The sequence below is a fragment of the Scyliorhinus canicula genome, chromosome 17, assembly GCF_902713615.1.
Source record: "Scyliorhinus canicula chromosome 17, sScyCan1.1, whole genome shotgun sequence".
NCBI classification, from domain to species: Eukaryota; Metazoa; Chordata; class Chondrichthyes; order Carcharhiniformes; family Scyliorhinidae; genus Scyliorhinus; species Scyliorhinus canicula.
Window position 1 is genome coordinate 31,429,400 of NC_052162.1, and position 15,747 is coordinate 31,445,146.

The following is a 15,747-nucleotide window of genomic DNA, read 5'->3' on the forward strand; positions in this document are numbered from 1 at the left end:
CCTGCTGAGATTGTCCCGTATTTTCTATTTTTGTTTCAGATTCCAACATCCGCAGTAATTTCTTTCTGACTGTTCTCTCTGATTATTGGTCGAACTAAATATCATTGATCCCATTTTATTTATCCCCATAACAAACAAAAACCCTGCAAATCGAAGATGCAGTTGTTTGGCAAGCAGCAGGGTTTTTCAAGCGGGGAGGTGCATTGCCCTTTTAAGCCAGTGTGTGTGTGTATATATATATATATGTATGTGTGTGTGGGAGTGGGTGGTGGTCCCAGGCTGTGAGCCGCATGCGCGCTGCCCATTGCGGGCAGCGAGCTGGTTCTCGCCGGGAGCCAGATGCGGCAGCGAGAAGTTCACTTCCCCGGGCCAGCACCCTCAGAAAAGATGAAGATCCCAGCAGGAAAAAGCATCCTCATCGGCCAGGTACAGGTGACTTTAACCCACCCCCACATCTCCATCAGACCAATGGAGCAGTAAGTGCATCAGGTAAAAGAGAGAGAGAGAGAGAAAAGCACCCGACAGTGTTGTCAGCTTAAACAGTGATCACAATGGCTGCAACCATCTGCGCCAAGGCTGGGAGAATTAATAAAAAAAAAATCAAATCCCACCATTCCGACTCTTTCCGAATGAAGGCGTAGGAAGGCAGCAATCAGGGGGAGTCAGAGGGAAGCCATTTGATGCAGAGAAGCTTCATCAAACCAAGAGGCAGATCATGATCAAGACTGCTCTCATATGTTGGTACTTAATATTTATTTGATTCCCAACAAGAGTGGCCGAATTTACACCGCACAGCTCAAGGTTCAGGTTAGCAGCAGAACACTTGAGCGGCTACCGATAGATTCTGTGATCTATTCCGTCCTGCACTTTACCAACTTTGAAGCATTTTTTTTAACCATCGGAATTCGTTTTCTATACTCTCCATGGCTGTGACAGTTCACCTGAGGATGCATTCGCAGTATTTTCTTTTTGCTGTTTCTCACAATTTGAGGGGTACCTAAAAATTAAGTTGTCGCTGGTGGGCGAGAGGAGTGAGGTGTAGAATAGACTTTGGTTGAAAGTCATCCTTAAAATCCTGTGATCTGTTCATATTTTCCTGATGGCAGTCTGGGACCCTGGTGAATGCTCTCCAAGGTTGTGTTAGACTAAACCATTTTAGGGAATGTCAGGGGTGACTCAACACTATGTATCACAACGATTGCCATGGATTTGACTTTGACCCAGTTTTGTATTTGCATGCTGCTTTTGGAAATGACTAAGTTGAACGTTGAGCACTAAAATTATGCATTGAAAAGTTAATTCTTGCTTACTGTGTCACCTCCTGCTGTAGAAGCATGAATTATTAAGGTTTTCATTTGTCTTCAGTTTGCCGAAAACAAAAATGTCAGCAGTGGAATTATGATCCCATTCTTTGCACAGACCCTATTTCATTCCATTGCCCATTTTGGACTTGGCAAAAGATGGTCATGCTTTCAGTATCTGTAATACACGGAGAAATAGAACATACCAAGCATCTCCCCTAGCCCTGAAGGAAAGAAACAGTACGTTTCTGTATCTCAAACATCTTCAGTTTTGTTACTGAAATGCAGGAGGGCATTGAATGATAAGCTAACATTTGTAGTATAAAATGGTGCAATCTTGCGTATCTGTTGGATGCAATTAAATGTTTCCGGCAGAAAATTCACAGCTCTATGAATGACAATAGTTTTAAATGCAACTTTTATTTTCTTTAGTCTTCCAAAAGTATACTTTACAGAAACTATTATTTTAAATTTTCCTCAATTCTTGTTTTATCTTTCTCAGCATCTTCAGATTAATACTCCTGTTCTTCAGCATCACACTGGAAGAGGTGCAGTGACTTATGGTAGTCGATTTATTAGTGCAATCCCCGTGCATGGTGTCAAATTGCAGAGCAATAATCCAGCAAAGGGGCTCAGATATTACAAGTTGTAGAGTGCTACATCTCAAGTGGTTTTTGTTCATCAGCTGAACTCGTTGCCACTCAACATTTCTGCAGTTGAATTGTGCTCCTTATTTCATTGGCACTTGTATTTAATAATATTCATTTTTCCCAATTTAAATGGATGCTGTTGACATTAGTCAGTTTGCTTTTGCATACGCAGGAGCATGTAATGCTAATCTCACAGTATGTGACTTTGATATTATGGAAACTCATTCATACCTTGGTTATCTCTAGACTTGTCTATTCTAATGCACTCCCGGTTAGCCTTCCGCATTCTATCCTCTGTAGATTTTATATAATTCCCATTCTCTGCTGACCATGTCTTAACTTGCAGCAAGCCCCACTTTCCTCTATCACCCTGTATTTGCTTACCTGTATTAGCTACCGATCAAGCAACATCTTGATTTAAAAGTTCTAATCCTTGCTTTCAAATCTCTCCATGGTCTTAGCCCTCCCTTTCTCTGTGATCTCCCATCCTGCAACCCTCCAAGATATCTGCACTCCTCTAATTCTGGCCTTTTGTGCATCCTTGCTTTTAATTGTTCCACCATTGGAGGCTGTGTCTTCAGTTTCCTCGACCCAAAGCTCTGGAATATTTACCTTCACATTTCTGCCTCACTATCTTCTTAAGATACTCCTTAAAGCCTACCTCATTGACCAAGCTTTGATCATTTGATCTTATGTCGCCTTATGTTATCCACCTGTGAAGCTCATTGGGACATTTCATTCCATTAAAGGTGCTATATAAATAGAAGTTGTTGTCGGGTACAAATTCATGCCCAGCGACAAACAGGATGAAGTTAATTGTCTGTGACTTATACCTCCCCAATCAATCTTTGTGAAGAAAAGCCTATGCCAACAGTGAACAGTATCTATAATTAATGTCCTTTTTGTTGTTTAACTGTGAAAGTATTGTCTCGTTGTGAGGGAAAAGTGGTTAGTTGTACATTTTATGATGAATTGATTTCCCCCATCCTTGACTTTTCCTATGACAGGCAAAGCACGTTAAACTGCAATCCTATGGTTCTGTCGGCTATTTAGAACCAAATCATTCAATGTAATTTAGTAGGCCCATTGACAATTTGTGGAATTATTTATTTTATTGACTAGTGAGAGAGAGAGAGAATGTAATTAAATACGTTCAAGCAAGATAAAGTACAAAGCTGCCTAACTAGAGTTGCATGTTAATGCTATTTTTAATGCATCCAAGCTTTAGCATATAATGTTTAGGCCCATATATAATGGCAATTTCCCTGTCAGTAAATATAAAACATATTACCACCTAATTTCCAAAGCACTTCCCGTGTTTAGAGCACATTATAGCATGGAGAAGAAAATAGGAAATTGTACAGGAGAAAAAAAAGGTGACGATAGAAAGATATTTTGGGTGCGAAAAGTACAGAGGAAGAGGAATTTTGTGAGGGGTTCGAACATTTCATCAATGCTTTATCTCAATATGCAATGTATCTTAGCAACAAGATCAGATTGACTAACTGACGTGTGTTTCAGTGGCAAGTCATTTTATTGATTATTTAAATTTCTGTTGATATGATAGTTTTTGATAATTGATTTGAACCCTGATCAATTAACCCTGTTGATTAATCATTTCTGCACATCAATAGAAATTGTACAAGGTAGAGCCTCCAGCTGAGGGCAATAATCACATACATTTCATTATTTAAATTTTATTGAGTGTTTGGCCTTGTCATCATAAAGGTTCATGGCACAGAAGGAGATCTTTCAGCTATAATGTGTAACTGCTTTGGCATAGAAATATAAAACGAATCCCATTGCCCTGCTGGTTTCTCATTATCCTGTATTTGCCTCTCCTGCACCTAATCTGGGAGTGTTTGACAGTAAAACTAGAGTCAAAAATGTTCCATTATTTTATCTTGATGGCAAACATAATGAGTTGGTTAATGATGCTAAAATGAGTTTTACTGGAGGCTGTAACTTGTATAATATAATTTATGTGCAGTTTTGGTCAGTTGACAGTACAGAGGTTGAGTGGCTGAAAATGACATGCTGTTGAAGCTTTTCATCTTGCACTCATCAGGTCAGATTCGCAAGAATACCAAATCTCAAAAGGAACCACAACTTATACTGCATGAAAAATAGGGAGAGATTGGCTGGCAAGTGGACTCTAATTGGTAGAAGCATTGTCTTGGAGAACAGTTAACTGCCAAGCATCTTTTTAAATTCAAATGTCAACTCTGCTTGGTCAAGGCAATGCCATGGGGAATGAAGTAGTGAATGGCTGTCCCCAAGCTTTTCTTCAGTTGAAAAGGGTGAACATTTTCCTTCTGTTTGCAAAGAATAGGGTCCTGCATGTGACTAGATATATCCTCTAGCATGTGTAAGTGAGTCACACTCTGAGCCTGACAATAATCTTGTATTATTGTCAGTGCAATTCACAGCACAATCAGGATTGTTTAGCAAGTGTTGTCTAATCACAGAATCACTATCTAAGGTTGAGCACTAAGTTTTGAGTTTTTAAGTACAGGCTGGTTGTGTATGGTTGGCCCCTTGCCTGTTGCAAACAGCGATGGGATGTGCTGTTTGATAGGATACACCAATCATTGCAACATTTAGCCTCTATATACCTGACATCACACTGGCACTGAAATTCGTATACCACATTACTTATTTGAATAAGAAAATAGTCGACTATTTGTTCCATTGAAAATGAGCAAAAAGGTTCAAATCTTGCTTTCTGAAAGCATTAGATTAATTGAACATTTTGACTTTTTTAATACAGTAAGAAGAGAGAAGTTTCAAACTACAGAAGAAAGTGGAGAAACTGTAAGCCTTGAATAACACAATTTCCGAGGTGGGTAAGACTCATGATGGGAAAATACTAATTCATTGTAGATCACATGTTTTAGGACTGGGTGTCCAGACTTGCCTTTGTAGGTACGGTTAATGGAACATTAGGGGCCACTCATAAATTTTTAAACCATGTTCTCATTGATATACTGGTATTTGAAATTGTTTGTGCTATTTATCGATTGCAATTTCTGTGTAATTCCATGTAATTGATCTTGGTGTTCTGACTTATATATCTGACTTATCTACCAATCAGTCTTTTCTGAAGTTCCAGTCCTCAAAATTCAAATAATATAAAATGGAGAAATATGAATGCACTTCGAACTAAATAACCCCTGTCTTTGAGGAATTGATTGCTAATGCTTGGTATCCATTTGAGCAACCTTCTTTCAGGGCATAGGGTAAATTGAGATCCTGAACTGGCAAAGAGTTGGCTATCAATCTTGGTATTATGTAATATATCCTGTCGACTGTGTGTAGTCATGTAAATTGTTTATGAAAATGTAGAGAGCTGTTTTTTCATTGTCTTTTGAATTCTTTGAGAGACTTTAATATAGAGCTGGCTCACCTTGTCATAATTTCTTCAGTTGAAAGCAAAATGAACCCAAAGATGCATGCAAACCTTATTTTACTGGTGAAAAGTAGCATTTTGTCACTCCTTCATTTTACTGTTGATAAATAATAGTGGCACTTGCAGGAATTTAATATTGTTCCTGCAACCCTATGCAAGTAAAAAGACTAAAGCTTTGTTGAGTTATCTGTTCATTTAGTGATTAGGGTTCCTTCAATAAATATTCCCTGTATTGTAACACCAGTAAAGTATAGCTAGTGGTTCATACAACACATGAGTGATATTTGAGTGTGATATCCTGAAGACCTGTAACATATCAGAGGTAAGCTTGTCGTTGTAGTGTCAGCTATGGCTCATTTTAGTAGCATTCTTTGTGAAGGCCCACCCTCTCGACCTTGCCCCTCTCAAAGGGAAAGCAGCAAATGGTCAGCTGGGACTGTAGTGACTTTACTTTTATTATACTCTGAATTAGAAGATTATAGGTTCAAGTCCCAATTCTGGGCTTTGAGGCCAAATGTTAGGTGGACACTGCACCATCTGAAGTGTTGGTTGAAATCCTCCGTCCTTTTTAGTGGCTGGGATTTTCCGATGTCACTGAAGTGAATGGAGGTTTGGCTGGAATGCCAAATCTTCCGTTCTCACATGCAACAGGTCCCACCATGGACAAGACCGGAGAGTCCCGCTCCGTTGTGTTTCAGATGAGATGTTAAATCAAAGCCCTGCCTGCCTTCTCAGGTGGATGTACTACGCCCTTGGCACTATTTTGAAGAAGCGCTGGGGGCTTCTCCCTGGCGTCGTGGCCAATGTTTATCCCTCAACCAATACCACTGAACACAGATTATCTGATCATGAACACGTTGCTATTTGAGGGACCTTGCTGTGGGGAAAATTGGCTGCTGCATTTTGTATAATTGTGGGATTGGTGTATTTTATTTTTGATTAATGATTGATAGAGAATTGGAGCTGAACATTAAGCGGGCAGTGTCTATCACTAAATATTTTTGATCAATGACAACCCTAAGGTATTGGAAATGTGCTGCAACACTTAAATTGACCAAATGTTTTCCTTTAAGTTGTTTGAGCTGAGCCATTTAAAAGATTACTTATGGCTCCAAATATGCAAGTCTTCCTTTATAATTTACAAGTCAGGCGATGTCACCATCTTCCAAAACCAAGAAAATACTGTGCACAGTTTCTGAGAACAGCGGAGAGTTGAGTTCAATTTATGTAATGACCTTTAGGGTTGCCCTTATTTTCAGTATATTAAAGGCCTATTGGCCACCTGACCTTTGTCTTGAGGTTATCATCCATTCTGTTGGCCCACATGAGCTGATTGCTGTGGATGAGAAGGTATGATAGTGAAGACCATCATTGTTTTTTGTTATCCGTCACATCCATTTGGATTACGTGTGTTTCTAGAATTTTCACTGTACCTTACTGTAGTACGCTATTACTGTAGCTTACTATTTCGAGAATTGATACCAAGCAACAAAACATCAACAATCTTGCATGTTAAGTAAATGTGTGATTCAAACCCTGCCCACCTTGTTGAAAGAATTTTTACTAGTTACCACAGGCATACTGTTGGACCATTTGACTGTTGCATTTTCCCCATCATTATTTGTTAGCATATTTTGTTCCAGAATAGTACATTACTTCCATTCATGTTAGCATTTCCGTGTCTGATTCCAAAAGGATTTTAATTTTTTCCCAGGACTGAAGCAGCAAAATGAAAGGGCTTCAGGGGCGAAATAAAGGAAAAATAGGGGAGGATTTGCTTCATAGAAACATATGTAAAGAATGTACAGAAATGCACATCGAAAGCTAATATTTAGAAGAATACAGAAAGCTTTCAAGAATTCTACATTAAACGGAAGTATGATTTTTTTTTTTGCAGACTTTTATGTGGTTGCAAAGCCTAGATTGAAGTCAAGAACATTGTGTGTGAAACCACTGAAGTCAAAATGGTAGATAAAGACAATTTAAATCACAGTGCTTTGATGATCCCAAGCTGGGTTGTTTAAACAGATATGTTATAGGGTAAGGTAAAACTAAAGTAGCTATGGAGTTTAAGATGTTAACGTTCTGGGACATTATTAGATAAAGTAGGATGAAAAGTGTGAAACGTCTTAATTTCAATGCAGTTTGTTTTCAGTTTAACACAGCACAAATGTAAAATTATGTATTGTAATAAGGATGGCTAGAGAATTGGAGCTGAACATTCAGCGGGCAATGTCTATCACTAAATATTCTAATGGATGAGAGACTGGAGTCTAGCAATGAGAAGGATTGCCTAACAGATAAGAAGGATCTTCTGGTATTCTGTACAGGAGTGCAGAAGCAAGGCTAGAACAGATAATTCTTTGAATTTGCAAGTTAGAGAAAGTTAAGAAATGTTAAATGGTTTGTCATCACAGGACCCGGAGACAATGCGATGATGAGATGAGGGAATCATTAATTGAACCAGCAATTGATATGAGAGCAAGCCATTTTTCAACTCTTTTGTAAATTTTCCTTCTGTTATCAGTGTCCTTGAGCATTGTGAGAAAGCTGACAGTTGTTTCAGTGGGGTATATAAATGATTGTGTTTAAGACAAGTCCATTTCTTTTTTTTCTGACAACCCTTTTTTGTTTAACAAGTATTTTAAGTTGAAGACTCCTTACTAAAGTTATCGGCTGTCTGCCTACATGTCTATTAATAATTGGTCTTAACACAATGATGTTTAAATGGGCAGTTATAATGACTCAGCATTTCATAAAGAGAGTAGATATTAAGCTTAGATCTACGTGCACTCTTTTTAACGGATAGTAATTCATGCTGTGATTTTGGGTTCTGCAGCATCATTGCTGTCTGTGCTACGGAACCCTCTAAGCCACAGAGGGCAGCGTGCTAGTGCAGGCATACCATGCATGTATCGGTATAGTAAGGAGAGCTCCACTTGCGACATAAATCAGACATAATAAGCCCGTATCTTTCAAACCTGGTGTATGCATTACCCCTTGGGCTGGTCAGCTGAACGTCCGCTGAGCAACATGAGGAACCTCCTACCAGCATATTTAAAGAGCAAGGCATTCAACTTGCTGATTTACTTCTGTTGTGGCAAAGCTAGTGGAAGTGCTATAACTTCACTTTGGAGGTTTTGTGTTGAGCTGCTACTAATAATCATGATGGCCAGAGGATTTAATCACCCAGCTGTGCATGAGGTATCAGGTGATGTGGTTGTAGAGTCTCAGCTATCTGCAAAATGACTAAGAAATGGATTAAAGTCTACAGAAATGGAATCTCTTCAAAGTGGTTGGAGAAGGAGGAGGACACTGCACAAAAGGCCCTACCCACCTTGTCTTTTTTGAGAATACATCTTCTATCTTTAAGTTAGGAGTAGTTTCAGAGGTGATTCAGGTTCAACAAGGAGGTGAATCGTACTTTTCATACAATCTGAAGCCTTGCAGCAGAGTGCAGACTTTACTAATGACTACAAAATACACGATAGGCATTGAACTTCTTTTCAACAGATCTTTCCAGGCAGAAGTGGATGAGATATCCTCCATCTATATGTACACCATGCATTGATGCGCCTGGGAGATGACCGAAGCCGTTTATGCCTGGAGAGGTAAATAGATTGCATTCTCCTGCAGCTAGGAAAAGCAGGATGAAATGACATGTGGCTTTTGTGAAGATAGCAGGATACTGGCACCACAGGCCCCCATTGTGAGTGAGGAGAGAAAGAATCACTGCAATGGTTTTTACTCAATTAATTTGCAGTTGGAGTGTGAAAATGCCCGCTATTCTGGCAGCTGGAAAATGCCTTTGATCTGAGGCAGCCTGCTGTTTACATCATCTTTGAGCCTCCAACAGGAGTGGCTGTTTGGTGGCTAATGGCTACCTGACCACATGAGGACAACACACATAGGGTGAATTTTCCGCCCAGGGAGGACAAAAGCACATTTTGCAACATGACGGAGAATCGAAAAATCGGGATTGGGACTGGGCGTCGGCAGGGGCTGATCCAAAAATGATGCTCCGACCCCCTGCTGGCGGTGGGATCGAGGTTCACACCCATGCGCCAGCTGAGGATATGAATGAATGCAAATGGGTCTTAATGATCTGTTTGCATCCGTTTAGCAGACCGGCACTCTAATCTCAGGTCCCCCGTGATACTCTGGTCCCCTTGGCCGGGAATCACATGGGCGGGGATTACTACAGGTTACACCAAACGTGAGTTTGACGTGATGGTCCTCGCGGTGGCTAAGGTGGTGACCCCTTAAGGGAGTTGCCCCCAAAGTCCATCTGAGGACTAACCCCTCCCCCCCACAATGCACTACCAGACTCCCCCCACCCAGGGGCCTCCCAGAGGGACCCACTGATTGAAGGGATGCTCCTCCACAGATTCCTCCTCCCCCAGAAAAGAGACCACTGTCTGGAAGTTAGAAAGCAGTCCAGACAGGGGTTGTGAAAACAATTACAGCTGTAACACTACCTGGAAGCTCCACCTGGCCATTCCTGGAAGGAGAACAGCATGACCTGTGTGTCAACCCCTCAAATCCAATAGCTGCAAGGCATTTGTTCATGTTTTTTGTTTAAATTTAGAGTGCTCAATAATTTTTTTCCAATTAGGGGGCAATTTAGTGTGGCCAATCCACCTACCCTGCACATCTTTTGGGTTTGTGGGGGTGAGACCCACGCAGACACGGGGAGAATGTGCAAACTCCACACAGGCAGTGACCCGGGGCCGGGATCGAACCTTCGACCCCAGTGTCGTGAGGCAGCAGTACTAACCACTGTGCCGCCATGCCACCCTCATTTATTAATTTCTCGTAGTGGACTGTGATTGACAACTCCCACAAAACAGCTAAAGCCTTGATTCATTCATTTCCCTTCATGGATGAATGACTCTTAAGTGCTGAAACCCCACTGGTTACAAACACCAACCACATCAAAGAGCATCAATTACATTTCAATCAATGACCTCCTCCTGCACTGTAAATTCTATGATTCTATGAACACTACTTTGAGTGATTTACACTCATAAGTGCAAATCTATTGCCATTCTCCTCTGGCGGGAGAACAAATAATCTCCCAAACGGAGTATCTCACCCATAATGAAAGCTACAGAGCCATCATGAACACCGTGGGCAGTCAGCTTCTGCTACCTAGGCCACCTATGGGTTACCCACCTCTGCATGCTAGTGTGGGGGTCCAAATTCACTGTGATCAGCTGCATCTTCCATAGCATGGCCACCTTGATGCACAGCCGTTATCACCAGGAATTTGCAAGTTGAGGGGAGGAGGAGGAAGAAGAAGAGGTGGGAGCGTGGATGTAACCTGGTCCCCTTCACTCTTGATGGGCTGTCGGGGAGCACATGCTCATAAACTGGTTCCCATAGGACAGTTTCTCCGTTCCATTATGAGTTCACCATTCCCCAGTGTAACATTGTCCTGAGACACTCCACCACAGCACCCCCTTGGCCAATATCTGAAAATATAAGGCATTAACCAAAACCTTTTCATTTACATCTTTATCCAATAACACATCCCATTAAACAAGCAAAACTGAACACTCCTCCCTGTACGTTCATTTAGTCCCTGCCCTTCTTCTCTGGTGCTTCCACACAGTGCTACCCCTGTGACTGCAACATGTATCACTTACCTGGAAGCTCCACCTGGCCATTTCTGGAAGGAGAGCTGTGACCTGTGTTTCAACCCCTCAAATCCAATAGCTGCAAGCTATTTGTTCATGTTTTTTTGTTTAAATTTAGAGTGCCCAATTATACATGTTACAGGAATGACTGCTGACTTTCACTGGGGGAGAATTGTCTTGCAGATGCCTTCGAGCAGCTCTGGGCCCTGAATGCCTGGCTTCAGACTGCACCACCTTGGCATGTGTGGCAGCAATTTGGGTTGCTTGGTAACAGCAAGGGCACGAGTGGAGTGGCAATGGAGGGAGCACAAATGCATTCACTCTGAGAAAAGCTAGTAGGTCTGTGCTCCATGGAGCCGCTGCCATTTATTTGGGGCTTGCGCCTCATCAATCCTGCTGTAAGCCAGATTGCTGGACCTCTGTGCTAACCTGAAACCTCACTCATATTGGCAACAATAATGGCATTCGTCTGAGCTTGCATGGCCACAAACATCGATCTTATGACTTCTGCCTGAGCTCCCGCTGCATTACGGAGACTTTCATCAGTACTGCAGGTAAAGCTGATAGTGGCTACTAAATATTACATCATGGGTAGGTCCAATAATGCTGTCTTGTAGTTGGCCACCACTTACACATTGGAAAGAATGGACTCCAAACTCTGAACGATGCCCTGCGAGTACGTTCCACCATGTTCTGTAACTGTGGAAGGAGGTTGCCTGTGTCCCTGAAGCAGATCTGACACATGAGCTATTCTTTTCCCCAGCCTGATTGCAGACTCACTGTGCGCAGATTCCAACTCCGTACTAGCCTCTAGGGTACACCCAGTGCCAGTATTGTGGTTCATTATGTCATAGAGTCATAGAATTTACAGTGCAGAAGGAGGCCATTAGGCCCATAGAGTCTGCACTGGTCCTTGGAAAGAGCACCCTACCTATGCCCACGCCTCCATCCTATCCCCATAACCCAGTAACCCCACCTAACCGTTTTGGATACTAATGGCAATTTATCATGACCAATCCATCTAACCTGCACATCTTAGGACTGTAGGAGGAAACAGGAGTACCCGGAGGATACCCACGCAGACACGGGGAGATCGTGCAGGCTCCGCACAGACAGTGACCCAAGCCGGGAATTGAACCTGGGACCCTGGAGCTGTGAGGCAACCGTGCTAACCACTGTGCTAAGTGTCAGGACACGTAATCCCACTGCTTCATCTCTTCTGTTGACTTCCTCTCGCTCTTCCTTCAGCGGATCATGAAGATAGTTATGTGACAGTTCTTGTGTATCTATAGGCATAAGATCAGAAGGAGAGGGTTAGGGTGGAAAACATGAAGCCTATGGTCACATCATCTGCAGCTAACTCATCATGACAGCTAACAGGAGAAGGCAATAACATATTGTCACCCTAAATCTTCTTGTTGATATTAGATGCTACGGGCTCTGTCACTGTTGGTGCTTAAATATGAATCACTATTTCCTCAGGCTCAGGGAATGAGGGCCTTGCCCTTTTGGTTCTTTGCTCCCTGTTATTGTGAGCTACATTACCGTTTCAAGTGGTAAGAACGTCAGTGATTGTGCGGCAAAGTGTTTGAGGTTACGTCTGCCACAGCTGGATACCTGAGAGTGTGTGGTAGCTGGAAGAGATAGATGTGCAGCTGGCATCATTGGAAAGTGAGTGAGGTGGAATGTCTGAACGTTAGGCATGGATTCTGAGTGCTAAGGGTGCTGCTGTAAATGAACAGGGTGTGGCGTATTGAGCAGTGTGAGAGGTTGGTGGTGCAGTGGATAGGAGATGTCATGCAAGGATGCATTCACTGACTGTAACCACTGGCCTGAGATCATTAAACATCTTGCAGCACTGTTGCCATATCCTCATGGACAGACCCCTTGCATTGATCTCCCTGTCCACCCGCTCCTTTGCCTTTAGAGGACATTCTTTGAAGGTCACTAGCTCTGTGCGGAAGTGGTGTGTTTCCTCCTGTAAATCTCCATGACCAAGGGACTCAGCAAACATCTGTAAACTGTGCAGATCTCTGCTTTGCTATTTTTAGTTGCCTGGTCTCCAAATGCTGCAGTCACCAATCCTTTGATTCATTATAGCTTCCCTTTAAGGGGGACAGATTGCCTTTAAGAGCTGAAGATTATCTGCTGTATCTGCTCGACTCACATGCTGCTTTGCCCCTTGTTGAGTGTGTAGCCAGCTAGCAGTATGAATTAAGCTAGTCTACATGCTGATATCAAATAAATGACAATGTAGCATGCATTTTGCTTGCTGTCTTTGACTAAGGTAGTGTGTACGGGCAAATGGCAGAAAAAAGTGGTCCCCGTGCCTGTAAACAGCTCCAATTTTTCGCCCTTCATCTTTTTCATGACTGGGCACTGCTGCAACTATTCAAAAGGAAATATAACAGCTAGAGCATAATTCTTGTGTGGCAAAGAAGGAGTTGGATCAAGTTTACACACTCAGTGACTGACAAAAAGATAAACTATTTAGGGGAAGGCATGAGTGGAAGATGGTGCGAAGAAAGTGTAGCGAGAGTTTATCAGACACGCAATAACAGACAACCCCTGAGAAATACTGCACCGCCATGCTAAGACAACAGACGGGTTAGTTTTTCAAGTTTCAGGTGTAGTAATGTTTCTGTGTTTCCCATTGCCCACATCACCAGCCCCTATCCCACCCCCACCCCTATAGGCATGCTTCCTTGTTCAGTTGGAAGACGAGAATAAATAGGACTGTAGGAGAAAAGAGAAGAGAGCTTGAAAAGAAATCAGAGCAAAACACCAAGCAAAATTTATAAGGGCATAATCCATATAGCCTTGATGAAAAATCAGTATTTTAATTCTGAGCCTCTGACTTTGAAATCCGTACCAGAATCGCCTATACAGACAGAATTGGGACCAGTCACGCTGAAAAATAAATTTTGGCTCGGGCTTTTGCAGAAGGCAAAATTAATGACAGGTTTTACGTTGTCGAATGAATGAAAATAATGATAAAGCATTGCAATAAGTCAAGAAATTATAACAGCATGATGGCCTTTAGTTAGATGTGAATAAAGAACTTGATTTTACAGAGGGGAAATATACAAAACTTCAGAGATGCAATATTATGCAGTGTTGTTTCATTATCAATGCATCTGAGCTTTTAATTCTTTTTTAAAAAATATTTTTATTCTCCTTTTTCACATTTTATCCCAAATTTGCACCCACCAACAATAATCAGTAACAAATATAATGTCAATCCCCATATCAATAACAATGACCCCATCCTCCCACCAAACCCAACTTCTTTTAATTCTATTGGATTTACTGGTAGGATTTTCAGTGGGCTGCACGCTAGAGATGAAACAGAAATCAGGGCCAGAATTTTTCATTTGCCGAGCGGACGTGCATTGAACATGAACGTTCGTGAAATGGGGCGTGATGATGTCAGGAGGGCGTCTTGATATCGTCGCGCCATCTCGCAATATCTCGGTCGCTGGATGCAAGCAGAAGTCAGACGTCCCTCACTAACAGTTAAAGGGCCAATTAAAATACTAATTGATAGCAATTTTGATTGGCCCTTGGGCTTTTATGTCCATAGAATCCCTACACTGCAGAAGGAGGCCATTTGTCCCATCGGGTCTTAACCGATCCTCTGAAAGAACACTAATATAACTATATAACACTTTAACTAGGATTTGGATTTTTTTATTGTCACGTGTACTGAGGTATAGTGAAAAGTATTTTTCTGCATGCAGCTCAGACAGATCATTTAGCACATGAAAAGAAAATACATAATAGGACAACACAAGGTACACAATGTAAACCCACTCCCTCGCCCGAATCCCGTACACCCACATATTGATCATGGCCAATCCACCTAACCGGTACATCTTTCGACTGTGTGAGGAAACCGGAGCACCCAGAGGCAAACCACGCAGACACTGGGAGAATGTGGAAACTCCACACCGAGTCATCCAAGGCTGGAATTGAACCCAGGTCCCTGGTGCTGTGAGGTAGCAGTGCTAACCACTGTGCCACCGTGTCACCAATTTTGGGCACGGTCCAATCAGCCAGGTGGCCTTCATGTTTTTCATTCGTACGACATTCAGGGTAGGATAAAAGGCCCAGACGATGTTGGTAGGGTGAGGAGTTAGGAGTTTTACTGTGAATTTATGTTGTCAGAGAATATTTCTGACATTTTTTGGTTACTTTCGATAATTTTTGGATTGGGAAACATTTGCAGAGGCTTTCAGCAGAAAGGCCCCTTTGGTGCAGAAACCGGTGCAACCATCAGGCCATACATGTAGTAATAATAATAATCTTTATTGTCACAAGTAGGCTTACATTTACACTGCAATGAAGTTATTGGGAAAAGCCCCTAGTTGCCACATTCCAGCACCTGTTCGGGTACGCAGAGGGAGAATTCAGAATGTCCAATTCACCTAAAAATACGTCTTTTGGGACTATTGGGAGGAAACCGGAGCACCCGGAGGAAACCCACGCAGACACAGGGAGAGCGTGCAGACCCCGCACAGTGACCCAAGCTGGGGATCGAACCTGGGACCCTGGCGCTGTGAACCAACAGTGCTAACCACTCTGCTACCGTCGGCTCCTTAGCTGGAGGGCAACCTCAGAGGAGGAGTAGAGGCCAGAAGTAAGAGGAGGCCTGTTGTCCACCGGCACCATCCCAGAGTCTGCTCTCTGGACCAACATGCACAGCCAGAAGGGAGTGGCAGACCAGCACTATTTGCAAGGCAGAAGGG

At 42.3% G+C, this 15,747-nt stretch overlaps 1 protein-coding gene across 5 annotated transcripts in view; it reads left to right on the plus strand.

Annotated features, from left to right (window-relative positions):
• Positions 1–287: 287 nt before the first annotated feature.
• The window catches only part of LOC119952059 (wiskott-Aldrich syndrome protein family member 3-like), a 115,431-nt gene continuing 99,971 nt past the window's right edge, over positions 288–15,747 (plus strand). For 2 of the 5 annotated variants that reach the window (XM_038775568.1, XM_038775573.1), the window contains exons 1-2: positions 288–426; positions 4,722–4,793. The gene's annotated coding sequence lies outside the window, so the exon portion shown is untranslated. Of the gene's footprint in view, positions 490–4,721; positions 4,794–15,747 lie in introns of all 5 variants that reach the window. The other 3 variants (XM_038775569.1, XM_038775570.1, XM_038775574.1) reach the window with 3 other exon arrangements.